At 40.3% G+C, this 17,561-nt stretch overlaps 1 protein-coding gene across 1 annotated transcript in view; it reads right to left on the bottom strand.

Moving 5' to 3' along the window:
- The window catches only part of LOC139753536 (glutamate receptor ionotropic, delta-2-like), a 151,857-nt gene that overhangs the window by 94,824 nt on the left and 39,472 nt on the right, over positions 1-17,561 (bottom strand). The window lies entirely within an intron of this gene.

Genomic DNA, 17,561 nt, shown 5'->3' with positions numbered 1-17,561 from the left:
ACAGTGGATCAAAGAATATCGTGTTTCACACTATAAAAACGTGGGAAAAATAGTTTCAATCACTGTCTTGATATGTAAGAATTACTACATAATATTTGCCTTGATATGCAAGAGTATACTATTCCAGAGTTCACAATCAAATAATCACCAAGTATCTAACTGAAGCTACTGAAGACATCACAGTTGAGCGCGTGGTCAAGTATTTTCCTATGAGTCCAAGGGGAAATGAAACACTATAAGTTCCTAAGTGCACTTTCGTGTAATAATCACATCATCAGGGGAGATACAAGAAAGAAATATGACAGTAAGTTGATATATAACGAAGAGACGTAGCTAGGACGCCATATAGTAGGCAAGTGACTGACCAAGTGGAGGTCGGGTGCCTCCAAGAGCGAAATATGACAGAAAGTTGATATATAACGAAGAGACGTAGCTAGGACGCCATATGGTAGGCAAGTGACTGACCAAGTGGAGGTCGGGTGCCTCCAAGAGCGACAACGAGTGTATCATAAACTTATTATGTGAACAAGAAGGGAAATCGTTTACAAATATTATCAAGAATAAAGCTATCCAACTTGCATAGACCTTCACTAATATCAAGGTTACAATTCTTTGTGTATTTGACAATAGGAGATTAAGTTGGCAAAGAAATCATTATATAGAGTTAAATGTAAACCTCCCATTGACACCAAGAACCGTTAATTCTCTCTTTTAATATAATAATCTTACTTTACTTCACATGTTGCTTAAATTCTTAAACATAAATGTTGCCTTCAGCAACAATGATACTATAACGAATATCTTAATCAGGAGCTCACCAGAAAATTCTGCTGCATGCATCTATAAAGTGCCATGTAGAAATTGTGATGTTTCATGTTTCGCAAACTGGTAAGGCTCTTTCTGTTAGACTTAAATATAGTCTAAGAACAGGACAAGAATCAAATGCCTTGTTTAATCACGTTAAAAACTATGGTCATTGTATTGACTGGAGCAATGCCATCTCAGTAATTAATCTAACTCCAGTACCACAAGATATATCATTGGTAGAAGATGTATGATCAAGTCTTTGCTTTGAAGAATGTGTGTGAGAATCATTTATAAAAAGAGATGGATTTATATGTAGCAGCTATTGATCTGGAGAAGGCATATAATAGAGTTGATACAGATGCTTTGTGGAAGGTATCAAGAGTATATGGTGTCGGAGGTAAGTTGCAAGTGGCAGCGAAAAGTTTTTATCAAGGATGTAAGGCATGTGTACGTGTAGGAAGAGAGGAGAGTGATTGTTCCCAGTGAAGGTCGGTCTGTGGGAGAGATGTATGATGCGCTGATGGTTGTTAAATTTGCTAATGAATAGGGTGGTTAGGGTAGTAAATGCAAGAGTTTTGGCGAGAGTAAGCAGCCTATTGGGAATGTGAGGGCCTGGGAAGTGAGTTATTGTTGTTCGCCGATGATGCAGTACCGGTGATTGATTCAAGTGTGAAACTTGAAAAGTTGGAGAAGTTAAGAATCAATGTGAATAAGAGCGAGTTATTAGGTTCAACAGGTTTGAGGGACAAGTTAGTTGGGATGTAAGTTTGAATAGAGAAAAGTTGGAGGGAGTGAAGTGTTTTACATATCTTTGAGTGAACTTAGCAGCGGATAGAACCATGGAACCAGAAGTGAGTAACACTGTGGGAGAGGGGGCGCAAGTTCTGGGAACAATGAAGAATGTGTGGAAGGAGAAAGCGTCATCTCGGAGGGCAACAATGGGTATTTTTGAAGGAATAGTGGTTCTAACAATCTTATATGGTTGCGACGTATGGGCTACAGATAGGGCTGTACGGAGGAGGATGGATGTGTTGGAAATGAAATGTGTGAGGACAATATGTGGTGTAAGGTGGTTCGATCGAGTAAGTAATGAAAGGGTGAGAGAGATGTATGGTAATAAAAAGAGTGTGGTTGAGAGAGCAGAAGAGGGTGTTTTGAAATGGTTTGGTCACATGGAGAGAATGAGTGAGGAAAGGTTAACAAAGAGGATATGTGTGTCAGAGGTGGAAGGAACAAGAAGAATATGGAGTGGATGGGTCGTTCTTCGTCTGTTTCCTTGCACCACCTTGATGATGCGGAAAACGGTGATCAAGTATATGATATATATATTCTTTTAAACTATTCGCCATTTCCCGCGTTAGCGAGGTAGCGATGATATATATATATATCCTGGAAAGAGGGGCAAGTATGAAGTCTGTTGGGGATGAGAGAGCTTGGGAAGTGAGTCAGCTGTTGTTCGCTGATGATACAGCGCTGGTGGCTGATTCATGTGAGAAACTGCAGAAGCTGGTGACTGAGTTTGGTAAAGTGTGTGGAAGAAGAAAGTTAAGAGTAAATGTGAATAAGAGCAAGGTTATTAGGTACAGTAGGGTTGAGGGTCAAGTCAATTGGGAGGTGAGTTTGAATGGAGAAAAACTGGAGGAAGTGAAGTGTTTTAGATATCTGGGAGTGGATCTGTCAGCGGATGGAACCATGGAAGCGGAAGTGGATCATAGGGTGGGGGAGGGGGCGAAAATTTTGGGAGCCTTGAAAAATGTGTGGAAGTCGAGAACAGTATCTCGGAAAGCAAAAATGGGTATGTTTGAAGGAATAGTGGTTCCAACAATGTTGTATGGTTGCGAGGCGTGGGCTATGGATAGAGTTGTGCGCAGGAGGATGGATGTGCTGGAAATGAGATGTTTGAGGACAATGTGTGGTGTGAGGTGGTTTGATCGAGTAAGTAACGTAAGGGTAAGAGAGATGTGTGGAAATAAAAAGAGCGTGGTTGAGAGAGCAGAAGAGGGTGTTTTGAAATGGTTTGGTCACATGGAGAGAATGAGTGAGGAAAGATTGACCAAGAGGATATATGTGTCGGAGGTGGAGGGAACGAGGAGAAGAGGGAGACCAAATTGGAGGTGGAAAGATGGAGTGAAAAAGATTTTGTGTGATCGGGGCCTGAACATGCAGGAGGGTGTAAGGAGGGCAAGGAATAGAGTGAATTGGAGCGATGTGGTATACAGGGGTTGACGTGCTGTCAGTGGATTGAATCAGGGCATGTGAAGCGTCTGGGGTAAACCATGGAAAGCTGTGTAGGTATGTATATTTGCGTGTGTGGACGTGTGTATGTACATGTGTATGGGGGGGGGGTTGGGCCATTTCTTTCGTCTGTTTCCTTGCGCTACCTCGCAAACGCGGGAGACAGCGACAAAGTATAAAAAAAAAAAAAAAAAAAAAAAAATATATATATATATATATATATATATATATATATATATATATATATATATATATATATATATATATATATATATATATATATATATATATATATATATATATATATATATATATATATATATATATATCCCCAACAGACTTAATACTTGCCCCTCTTTCCAAAACTCTTGCATTCACCTCCCTAACAACCCCATCCATAAACAAATTAAACAACCATGGAGACATCACACATCCCTGCCGCAAACCTACATTTACTGAGAACCAATCACTTTCCTCTCTTCCTACACGTACACATGCCTTACATCCTCGATAAAAACTTTTCACTGCTTCTAACAACTTGCCTCCCACACCATATATTCTTAATACCTTCCACAGAGCATCTCTATCAACTCTATCATATGCCTTCTCCAGATCCATAAATGCTACATACAAATCCATTTGCTTTTCTAAGTATTTCTCACCTACATTCTTCAAAGCAAACACCTGATCCACACATCCTCTACCACTTCTGAAACCACACTGCTCTTCCCCAATCTGATGCTCTGTACATGCCTTCACCCTCTCAATCAATATCCTCCCATATAATTTACCAGGAATACTCAACAAACTTATACCTCTGTAATTTGAGCACTCACTCTTATCCCCTTTGCCTTTGTACAATGGCACTATGCACGCATTCCGCCAATCCTCAGGCACCTCACCATGAGTCATACATACATTAAATAACCTTACCAACCAGTCAACAATACAGTCACCCCCTTTTTTAATAAATTCCACTGCAATACCATCCAAGCCTGCTGCCTTGCCGGCTTTCATCTTCCGCAAAGCTTTTACTACCTCTTCTCTGTTTACCAAATCATCTTCCCTAACCCTCTCACTTTGCACACCACCTCGACCAAAACACCCTATATATATATATATATATATATATATATATATATATATATATATATATATATATATATATATATATATATATATATATATATATATATATATATATATATATATATATATATATATATATATATATATATATATATATATATATATATATATATATATATATATATATATATATATATATATATATATATATATATATATATATATATATATATATATATATATATATATATGTATATATATATATATATATATATATATATATATATATATATATATATATATATATATGTATATATACATATATACATATATACATATATATATATTTACTTATTATAATTTGTCGCTGTCTCCCGCATTAGCGAGATAGCGCAAGGAAACGGACGAAAGAATGGTCCAACCCACCCACATAGGCATGTGCATATATACACGTCCACACACAGCACATATACATATCTATACATCTCAACGTATACATATATATATATACACATATAGACATATACATAAATACACAAGTACATAATTCATACTGTCTGCCCTTCTTCATTTCCGTCGCCACCCCGCCACACATGAAATGAAAACCCCCTCCCCCCGCATGTGCGCGAGGTAGCGCTAGGAAAAGACAACAAAGGCCACATTCGTTCACACTCAGTCTCTAGCTGTCATGTATAATGCACCGAAACCACAGCTCCCTTTCCACATTCAAGCCCCACATAACTTTCCATGGTTTACCCCAGACGCTTCACATGCCCTGGGTCAATCCACTGACAGCACGTTGACCCCGGTATACCACATCGCTCTAATCACCCTACTACTTGCACTCCTTTCACCCTCAAAATCTTTTTCACTCCATCTTTCCACCTCCAATTTGGTCTCCCACTTCTCCTCGTTCCCTCCACCTCTGACACATGTATCCTCTTGGTCAATCTTTCCTCACTCATTCTCTCTATGTGACCAAACCATTTCAAAACATCCTCTTCTGCTCTCTCAACCACACTCTTTTCATTACCACACATCTCTCTTACGATTTTATTACTTACTCGATCAAACCACTTCACACCACATATTGTCCTCAAACATCTCATTTCCAGCATATCCACCCTTCTCCACACAATTCTATCTAGAGCCCACGCCTCTTAAGAATATAACATTGTTGGAACAACTATTCCTTCAAACATAACCATTTTTGCTTTCCAAGATAACGTTCTCGACTTTCATTTTTCAACGCTTCCAGAACTTTCGCCCCCTCCCCCACCTTATGATTCACTTCCGCTTCCATGGTTCCATCCGCTGCCAAATCCTCTCCCAGATATCTAAAATACTTCACCTCCTCCAGCCTTTCTCAATTCTAACTTACCTCCCAATTGACTTGTCCCTCAACCCTGCTGTACCTAATAACCTTTCTCTTATTCACATTTACTCTCAGTTTTCCTCATTCACACACTTTACCAAATTCAGTCACCAGCTTCTGCAATATCTCACCCGAATCAACCACCAGCGCTGTATCATCAGCGAACAACAACTGACTCACTTCCCAAGCCCTCTCATCCACAACACACTGCATACTAGCCCCTCTTTCCAAAACTCTTGCATTCACTTCCCTAACAACCCCATACATAAACAAATTAAACAACCATGGAGGCATCACATTCCCCTGCCGCAAACCGACATTCACTGAGAACCAATCACTTTCCTCTCTTCCTACACGCACACATTTCTTGTGTCCTCGATGAATACTTTTCACTGCATCTAACAACTTGCCTCCCACACCATATATTCTTAATACCTTCCACAGAGCATCGCTATCAACTCTATCATATGCCTTCTCCAGATCCATAATGCGACATACAAATCCATTTGCTTTTCTAAGTATTTCTCACATGCATTCTTCAAAGCAAACACCTGATCCACACATCCTCTACCACTTCTAAAACCACACTGCTCTTCCCCAATCTGATGCCCTGTACATGACTTTACCCTCTCAGTCAATACCTTCCCATATAATTTCCCAAGAATACTCAACACACTAATACCTCTGTAATTTGAGCTCTCACTTTTATCCCCTTTACCTATGTAAAATGGCACTATGCAAGCATTCCGCCAGTCCACAGGCACCTCACCATGAGTCATACATACATTAAATAAACTTACCAACCAGTCAACAATACAGTCACCCTCTATTTTAATAGATTTCACTGCAATACCATCCAAACCCGCTGCCTTCCGGCTTTCATCTTCCGCAATGCTTTTACCACCTCTTTTCACTTTACCAAATCATTCTCCCAAACCCTCTCACTTTGCACACCACCTCGACCAAAACACCCAATATCTGCCACTCTATCATCAAACACACAACAAACCTTCAAAATACTCACCCCATCTCCTTCTCACATCACCATTACTTGTTATCACCTCCCCATTACTCCCCTTCCCTAAAGTTCCCATTTGTTCTCTTGTCTTACGCACTTTATTTACCTCCTTCCAAAATATCTTTTTATTCTCCCAAAAATTTATTGATACTCTCTCACCTCAACTCTCATTTGCCCTCTTTTTCGCCTCTTGCACCTTTCTGTTGACCTCCTGCCTCTTTCTTTTCAACATTTCCCACTCATTTGCATTATTTCCCTGCAAAAATCCTCCAAAGGCCTCTCTCTTCTCTTTCACTACTAATCTTACTTCTTCATCCCACCACTCACTACCCTTTCTAATCTGCCCACCTCCCACGCTTTTCGTACCACAAGCATCTTTTGTGGAAACCATCACTGCTTCCCTAAATACATCCCATTCCTCCCCTACTCCCCTTACGTCCTTTGTTCTCACCATTTTCCATTCTGTACTCAGTCTCTCATGGTACTTCCTCACACAAGTCTCCTTCCCAAGCTCACTTAGTCTCACCTCTCTCTTCACCCCAACATTCTCTCCCCTTCACTGAAAACCTCTACAAATCTTCACCTTCGCCTCCACAAGATAATTATCAGACATGCTCCACTTGCGCCTCTCAGCACATCAACATCCAAAAGTCTCTCTTCCGCGCGCCAATCAATTAACATGTAATCCAATAACGCTCTGTGGCCATCTCTCCTACTCACTAACGTATACTTATGTATATCTCTCTTTTTAAACAATGTATTACCAATCACCAGTCCTTTTTCAGCACATAAATCTACAAGCTCTTTATTTCCATTTATAACACTGGACACCTCATGTACACCAACTATTCCCTCAATTGCCACATTACTCACCTTTGCATTCAAATCACCCATCACTATAACCCGGTCTCGTGCATCAGAACTACTAACACACTCAGCTGCTCCCAAAACACTTGCCTCTCATGATCTTTCTTCTCATGCCCAGGTGCATATATATATTTTCGTGTGTGTAGAAAACAGACGAAAAAAATGGCCCAACCCACCCACATACACATGTATATACATACACATCCACACACGCAAGTATATATACCTATACATCTCAATGTATACATATATATACAAACAGACATATACATATATACACATGTACATAATTCATACTGTCTGCCTTTATTCATTCTCATCGCCACCTCGCCACACATGGAATAACAACCCCCTCCCCCCTCAAGTGTGCGAGGTAGTGCTAGGAAAAGACAACAAAGGCCATATTCATTCACAGTCAGTCTCTAGTTGTCATGTATTAATGCACCGAAACCACAGCTCCCTTTCCACATCCAAGCCGCACAGAACTTTCCATAGTTTACCCCAGACACTTCACATACCCTGGTTCAATCCATTGACAGCACGTCGACCCCGGTATACCACATCGTTCCAATTCACTCTATTCCTTGCACGCCTTTCACCCTCCTGCATGTTCAGGCCCCGATCACACAAAATCTTTTTCACTCCATCTTTCCACCTCCAATTTGGGATACCACTTCTCGTTCCCTCCACCTCCGACACATATATCCTCTTGGTCAATCTTTCCTCACTCATTCTCTCCATATGAACAAACCATTTCAAAACACCCTCTTCCGCTCTCTCAACCACACTCTTTTTATTACCACACATCTCTCTTACCCTTACATTACTTGCTCGATCAAGCCACTTCACACCACATATTGTCCTAAAACATCTCATTTACAGCGCATCCACCCTCCTGCGCACAACTCTATCTATAGCCCACGCCTCGCAACCATACAACATTGTTGGAACAACTATTCCTTCAAACTTACCCATTTTTGTTTTCCGAGATAACGTTCTCGACTTCCACACATTCTTCAAGGCTCCCAGAATTTTTGCCCCTTTCCCCACCCTATGATTCACTTCCGCTTCCATGGTTCCACCCACTGTCAAATCCACTCCCAGGTATCAAAACACTTCACTTCCTCCAGTTTTTCTCCATTCAAACTTACCTCCCAATTGATTTGACCCTCCACCCTACTGTACTTAATAACCTTGCTCTTATTCACATTTACTCTCAACTTTCTTCTTTCACACACTTTACCGAACTCAGTCACCAGCTTCTGCAGTTTTTCACATGAATCAGCCACCAGCGCTGTATCATTAGCGAACAACAACTAACTCACTTCCCAAGCTCTCTCATCCACAGCAGACTGCATATTTGCCCCTCTTTCCAAAACTCTTGCATTCACCTCCGTAACAACATCAATAAAAAAATTAAACAACCATAGAGACATCACACACCCCTGCTACAAACCTACATTCTCTGAGAACCAGTCACTTTCTTCTCTTCCTACACGTACACATGCCTTACATCCTCGATAAAAACTTTTCACTGCTTCTAATAACTTGCCTCCCACACCATATATTCTAACTCCTTCCACAGAGCATCTCTATCAACTCTATCATATTCCTTCTCCAGATCCGTAAATGCTACATACAAATCCATTTGCTTTTCTAAGTATTTCTCACATACATTCTTCAAAGCAAACACCTGATCCACACATCCTCTACCACTTCTGAAACCACACTGCTCTTCCCCAATCTGATGCTCTGTACATGCTTTCACCCTCTCAATCAATACCCTCCCACATAATTTACCAGTAATACTCAACAAACTTATACCTCTGTAATTTGAGCACTCACTCTTATCCCCTTTGCTTTGTACAATGGCACTATTCAAGCATTCCGCCAATCCTCAGGCACCTCACCATGAAATCATACATATATTAAGTAACCTTACCAACCAGTCAACAATACAGTCAACCCCTTTTTTAATAAATTCCACTGCAATACCATCCAGACCTGCTGCCTTGCCGGCTTTCATCTTCCGCAAAGCTTTTACTACCTCTTCTCTGTTTACCAAATCATTTTCCCTAACCCTCTCACTTTGCACACCACCTCGACCAAAACACCCTATATCTGCCACTCTATCATCAAACACATTCAACAAACCTTCAAAATACTCACTTCATCTCCTTCTTACAACACCACTACTTGTTATCACCTCCCCATTAGCCCTCTTCACGGAAGTTCCTATTTGCTCCCTTGTCTTACGCACTTTATTTACCTCCTTCCAAAACATCTTTTTATTCTCCCTAAAATTTAAAGATGCCCTCTCACCCCAACTCTTATTTGCCCTCTTTTTCACCTCTTTCACCTTTCTCTTAACCTCCTGCCTCTTTCTTTCATACATCTCCCACTCATTCGCATTATTTCCCTGCAAAAATCGTCCAGATGCATCTCTCTTCTCTTTCACTAATATTCTTACCTCTTCATCCCACCACTCACCACCATTTCTAATCAACCTACCTCCCGCGCCTCTAATGCTACAAGCATCTTTTGCGCAAGCCATCACTGCTTCCCTAAATACATCCCATTCTTCCCCCACTCCCCTTACTTCCTTTGTTCTCACCTTTTTCCATTCTGTAATCAGTCTCTCCTGGTACTTCCTCACACAAGTCTCCTTCCTAAGCTCACTTACTCTCACCACCCTCTTCACCCCAAAATTCTCTCTTCTTTTCTGAAAACCTCTACAAATCTTCACCTTCGCCTCCACAAGATAATGATCAGATATCCCTTCAGTTGCACCTCTCAGCACATTAACATCCAAAAGTCTCTCTTTCGCGCGCATATCAATTAACACGTAATACAATAACGCTCTCTGGCCATCTCTCCTACTTACATACGTATACTTATGTATATCTCGCTTTTTAAAGAGGGTATTCCCAATCACCAGTCCTTTTTCAGCACATAAATCTAAAAGCTCCTCACCATTTCCATTTACAAGACTGAACACCCTATGTATACCAATCATTCCCTCAACTGCCACATTACTCACCTTTGCATTCAAATCATCCATCATTATAACCCGGTCTTGTGCATCAAAACCACTAACACACTGATTCAACTGCTCCCAAAACACTTGCCTCTCATGATATTTCTTCTCATGCCCAGGTGCATATGCACCAATAATCACCCATCTCTCTCCATCAACTTTCAGTTTTACCCATATTAATCTAGAATTTACTTTCTTACACTCTATCACATACTCCCACAACTCCTGTTTCAGGAGTAGTGCTATTCCTTCCCTTGCTCTTGTCGTCTCACTAACCCCTGACTTTACTCCCAAACACTCCCAAACCACTCTTCCCTTTTATCCTTAAGCTTCGTTTCACTCAGAGCCAAAACATCCAGGTTCCTTTCCTCAAACATACTACCTATCTCTCCTTTTTTCTCATCTTGGTTACATCCACACACATTTAGATACCCCAATCTGAGCCTTCGAGGAGGATGAGCACTCCTCGCGAGAGTCCTTCTTCTGTTTCCCCTTTTAGAATGTTAAAATACAAGGAGGGGAGGATTTCTGGCCCCCTGCTCCCGTCCCCTTTAGTCGTCTTCTACGACACGTGAGTAATGCGTGGGAAGTATTCTTTCTCCCCTATCCACAGGGGGAATATATATATATATATATATATATATATATATATATATATATATATATATATATATATATATATATATATATATATATATATATATATATATATATATATATATATATATCTTTTCTTTTCTTTCAAACTATTCGCCATTTCCCGCATTAGCTAGGTAGCGTTAAGAACAGAGGACTGGGCCTTGGAGGGAATATCCTCACCTGGCCCCCTTCTCTGTTCATTGTTTTGGAAAATTTAAAAAAAAACGAGAGGGGAAGATTTCCAGCCCCCCGCTCCCTCCCCTTTTAGTCGCCTTCTACGACACGCAGGGAATACGTGGGAAGTATTCTTTCTCCCCTATCCTCAGGGATATATATATATATATATATATATATATATATATATATATATATATATATATATATATATATATATATATATATTTATATATATATATATATACATATATATATATATATATATATATATATATATATATATATATATATATATATATATATATATATATATATATATATATATATATATATATATATATTTTTTTTTTTTTTTTTTTTTATACTTTGTCGCTGTCTCCCGCGTTTGCGAGGTAGCGCAAGGAAACAGACGAAAGAAATGGCCCAACCCCCCCCATACACATGTACATACACACGTCCACACACGCAAATATACATACCTACACAGCTTCCCATGGTTTACCCCAGACGCTTCACATGCCTTGATTCAATCCACTGACAGCACGTCAACCCCTGTATACCACATCGCTCCAATTCACTCTATTCCTTGCCCTCCTTTCACCCTCCTGCATGTTCAGGCCCCGATCACACAAAATCTTTTTCACTCCATCTTTCCACCTCCAATTTGGTCTCCCTCTTCTCCTCGTTCCCTCCACCTCCGACACATATATCCTCTTGGTCAATCTTTCCTCACTCATTCTCTCCATGTGCCCAAACCATTTCAAAACACCCTCTTCTGCTCTCTCAACCACGCTCTTTTTATTTCCACACATCTCTCCTACCCTTACGTTACTTACTCGATCAAACCACCTCACACCACACATTGTCCTCAAACATCTCATTTCCAGCACATCCATCCTCCTGCGCACAACTCTATCCATAGCCCACGCCTCGCAACCATACAACATTGTTGGAACCACTATTCCTTCAAACATACCCATTTTTGCTTTCCGAGATAATGTTCTCGACTTCCACACATTTTTCAAGGCTCCCAAAATTTTCGCCCCCTCCCCCACCCTATGATCCACTTCCGCTTCCATGGTTCCATCCGCTGCCAGATCCACTCCCAGATATCTAAAACACTTCACTTCCTCCGGTTTTTCTCCATTCAAACTCACCTCCCAGTTGACTTGACCCTCAACCCTACTGTACCTAATAACCTTGCTCTTATTCACATTTACTCTTAACTTTCTTCTTCCACACACTTTACCAAACTCAGTCACCAGCTTCTGCAGTTTCTCACATGAATCAGCCACCAGCGCTGTATCATCAGCGAACAACAACTGACTCACTTCCCAAGCTCTCTCATCCCCAACAGACTTCATACTTGCCCCTCTTTCCAGGACTCTTGCATTTACCTCCCTAACAACCCCATCCATAAACAAATTAAACAACCATGGAGACATCACACACCCCTGCCGCAAACCTACATTTACTGAGAACCAATCACTTTCCTCTCTTCCTACACGTACACATGCCTTACATCCTCGATAAAAACTTTTCACTGCTTCTAACAACTTGCCTCCCACACCATATATTCTTAATACCTTCCACAGAGCATCTCTATCAACTCTATCATATGCCTTCTCCAGATCCATAAATGCTACATACAAATCCATTTGCTTTTCTAAGTATTTCTCACATACATTCTTCAAAGCAAACACCTGATCCACACATCCTCTACCACTTCTGAAACCGCACTGCTCTTCCCCAGTCTGATGCTCTGTATATGCCTTCACCCTCTCAATCAATACCCTCCCATATAATTTATCAGGAATACTCAACAAACTTATACCTCTGTAATTTGAGCACTCACTCTTATCCCCTTTGCCTTTGTACAATGGCACTATGCACGCATTCCGCCAATCCTCAGGCACCTCACCATGAGTCATACATACGTTAAATAACCTTACCAACCAGTCAACAATACAGTCACCCCCTTTTTTAATTAATTCCACTGCAATACCATCCAAACCTGCTGCCTTGCCGGCTTTCATCTTCCGCAAAGCTTTTACTACCTCTTCTCTGTTTACCAAATCATTTTCCCTAACCCTCTCACTTTGCACACCACCTCGACCAAAACACCCTATATCTGCCCTATATATATATATATATATATATATATATATTTATATATATATATATATATATATATATATATATATATATATATATATATATATATATATTTATATATTTATTTATTTTGCTATGTCGCTGTCTCCCGCGTTTGCGAGGTAGCGCAAGGAAACAGACGAAAGAAATGGCCCAAACCTACCCCCATACACATGTGTATACATACACGTCCACAGACGCTGTCTCCCGCGTTAGCGAGGTAGCGCAAGGAAACAGACGAAAGAATGGCCCAACCCGCCCACATACACATGTATATACATACACGTCCACAGACGCAAATATACATACCTATACATGTCAATGTACACATATATATACACACACAGACATATACATATATACACATGTACATAATTCATACTGTCTGCCTTTATTTGTTCCCATCGCCACCTCGCCACTCTTGGAATAACAACCCCCTCCCCCTCATGTGTGCGACGTAGCGCTAGGAAATGACACCAAAGGCCCCATTCGTTCACACTCAGTCTCTAGCTGTCATGTATTAATGCAGCGAAACCACAGCTCCCTTTCCACATCCAGGCCCCACACAACTTTCCATGGTTTACCCCAGACGCTTCACATGCCCTGGTTCAATCCATTGATAACACGTCGACCCCGGTATACCGCATCGTTCCAATTCACTCTATTCCTTGCACACCTTTCACCCTCCTGCATGTTCAGGCCCCGATCACTCAAAATCTTTTTCACTCCATCTTTCCACCTCAATTTGGTCTCCCACTTCTCCTCGTTCCCTCCACCTCTGACACATATATCCTCTTGGTCAATCTTTCTTCACTCATTCTCTCCATGTGACCAAACCATTTCAAAACACCCTCTTCTGCTCTCTCAACCGCACTCTTTTTATTTCCACACATCTCTTTTACCCTTACATTACTTACTCGATCAAACCACCTCACACCACATATTGTCCTCAAACTTCTCATTTCCAGCACATCCACCCTCCTGCGCACAACTCTATCCATAGCCCACACCTCGCAACCATACAACATTGTTGGGACCACTATTCTTTCAAACATACCCATTTTTGCTTTCCGAGATAATGTTTTCGACTTCCAGACATTCTTCAAGGCTCCCAGAATTTTCGCCCCCTCCCCCACCCTATGATTCACTTCCGCTTCCATGGTTCTATCCGCTGCCAGATCCACTTCCAGATATCTAAAACACTTCACTTCCTCCAGTTTTTCTCCATTCAAACTCACCTCCCAATTGACTTGACCCTCAACTCTACTGTACCTAATAACCTTGCTCTTATTCACATTTACTCTTAACTTTCTTCTTCACACACTTTACCAAACTGTCACCAGCTTCTGCAGTTTCTTACATGAATCAGCCACCAGCGCTGTATCATCAGCGAACAACAATTGACTCACTTCCCAAGCTCTCTCATCCACAACAGACTGCATACTTGCACCTCTTTCCAAAACTCTTGCATTCACCTCCCTAACAACCCCATCCATAAACAAATTAAACAACCATGGAGACATCACACACCCCTGCCGCAAACCTACTGAGAACCAATCACTTTCTCTCTTCCTACACTTACACATGCCTTACATCCTCGATAAAAACTTTTCACTGCTTCTAATAACTTGCCTCCCACACCAAATATTTTATATATATATATATATATATATATATATATATATATATATATATATATATATATATATATATATATATATATATATATATATATATATATATATATATATATATATATATATATATATATATATATATATATATATATTTTTTTTTTTTTTTTTTTTTTTATACTTTGTCGCTGTCTCCCGCGTTTGCGAGGTAGCGCAAGGAAACAGACGAAAGAAATGGCCCAATCCCCCCCCCCCCCATACACATGTACATACACACGTCCACACACGCAAATATACATACCTACACAGCTTTCCATGGTTTACCCCAGACGCTTCACATGCCTTGATTCAATCCACTGACAGCACGTCAACCCCTGTATACCACATCGCTCCAATTCACTCTATTCCTTGCCCTCCTTTCACCCTCCTGCATGTTCAGGCCCCGATCACACAAAATCTTTTTCACTCCATCTTTCCACCTCCAATTTGGTCTCCCTCTTCTCCTCGTTCCCTCCACCTCCGACACATATATCCTCTTGGTCAATCTTTCCTCACTCATTCTCTCCATGTGCCCAAACCATTTCAAAACACCCTCTTCTGCTCTCTCAACCACGCTCTTTTTATTTCCACACATCTCTCTTACCCTTACGTTACTTACTCGATCAAACCACCTCACACCACACATTTTCCTCAAACATCTCATTTCCAGCACATCCATCCTCCTGCGCACATCTCTGTCCATAGCCCACGCCTCGCAACCATACAACATTGTTGGAACCACTATTCCTTCAAACATACACATTTTTGCTTTCCGAGATAATGTTCTCGACTTCCACACATTTTTCAAGGCTCCCAAAATTTTCGCCCCCTCCCCCACCCTATGATCCACTTCCGCTTCCATGGTTCCATCCGCTGACAGATCCACTCCCAGATATCTAAAACACTTCACTTCCTCCAGTTTTTCTCCATTCAAACTCACCTCCCAATTGACTTGACCCTCACCCCTACTGTACCTAATAACCTTGCTCTTATTCACATTTACTCTTAACTTTCTTCTTCCACACACTTTACCAAACTCAGTCACCAGCTTCTGCAGTTTCTCACATGAATCAGCCACCAGCGCTGTATCATGAGCGAACAACAACTGACTCACTTCCCAAGCTCTCTCATCCCCAACAGACTTCATACTTGCCCCTCTTTCCAGGACTCTTGCATTTACCTCCCTAACAACCCCATCCATAAACAAATTAAACAACCATGGAGACATCACACACCCCTGCCGCAAACCTACATTCACTGAGAACCAATGACTTTCCTCTCTTCCTACACGTACACATGCCTTACATCCTCGATAAAAACTTTTCACTGCTTCTAACAACTTGCCTCCCACACCATATATTCTTAATACCTTCCACAGAGCATCTCTATCAACTCTATCATATGCCTTCTCCAGATCCATAAATGCTACATACAAATCCATTTGCTTTTCTAAGTATTTCTCACATACATTCTTCAAAGCAAACACCTGATCCACACATCCTCTACCACTTCTGAAACCGCACTGCTCTTCCCCAATCTGATGTTCTGTACATGCCTTCACCCTCTCAATCAATACCCTCCCATATAATTTACCAGGAATACTCAACAAACTTATACCTCTGTAATTTGAGCACTCACTCTTATCCCCTTTGCCTTTGTACAATGGCACTATGCACGCATTCCGCCAATCCTCAGGCACCTCACCATGAGTCATACATACATTAAATAACCTTACCAACCAGTCAACAATACAGTCCCCCCCTTTTTTAATAAATTCCACTGCAATACCATCCCTGGGGATAGGGGAGAAAGAATACTTCCCACGTATTCCCTGCGTGTCGTAGAAGGCGACTAAAAGGGGAGGGAGCGGGGGGCTGGAAATCCTCCCCTCTCACTTTTTTTTTTTAATTTTCCAAAAGAGGGAACAGAGAAGGGGCCCAGGTGAGGATATTCCCTCAAGGGCCCAGTCCTCTGTTCTCAACGCTACCTCGCTAATGCAGGAAATGGCGAATAGTATGAAAGAAAAAAGAAAGATGATATATATATATATATATATATATATATATATATATATATATATATATATATATATATATATATATATATATATATATATATATATATATATATATATATATATATATATATATATATATATATATATATATATATATATATATATATATATATATATATATATATATATATATATATATATATATATATATATATATATATATTTATATATATATAGACAGATAGATAGATAGATATATAGATAGATATATGTTTACATATAATAACATGTGGTGACGATAGCTTAAGTCGGGACAGTTATAGGACTAGTAGTAATCTGGAAGTTTAACCATGGCCAAGAAAATGGCCCTAACTGCTGCACATTGGATCTATATTGGCTAATATCTTGTGGTTAACGTGAAGAAAATTCTGGAACAGTTTATGGAGGAGGTTGAGAGACGTGACCAGCTGGGA

Source organism: Panulirus ornatus, chromosome 14 (assembly GCF_036320965.1).
Source record: "Panulirus ornatus isolate Po-2019 chromosome 14, ASM3632096v1, whole genome shotgun sequence".
NCBI classification, from domain to species: domain Eukaryota; kingdom Metazoa; phylum Arthropoda; class Malacostraca; order Decapoda; family Palinuridae; genus Panulirus; species Panulirus ornatus.
The sequence above is the reverse complement of the archived record's forward strand: the minus strand, read 5'-3'. Positions and strand labels throughout refer to the sequence as shown.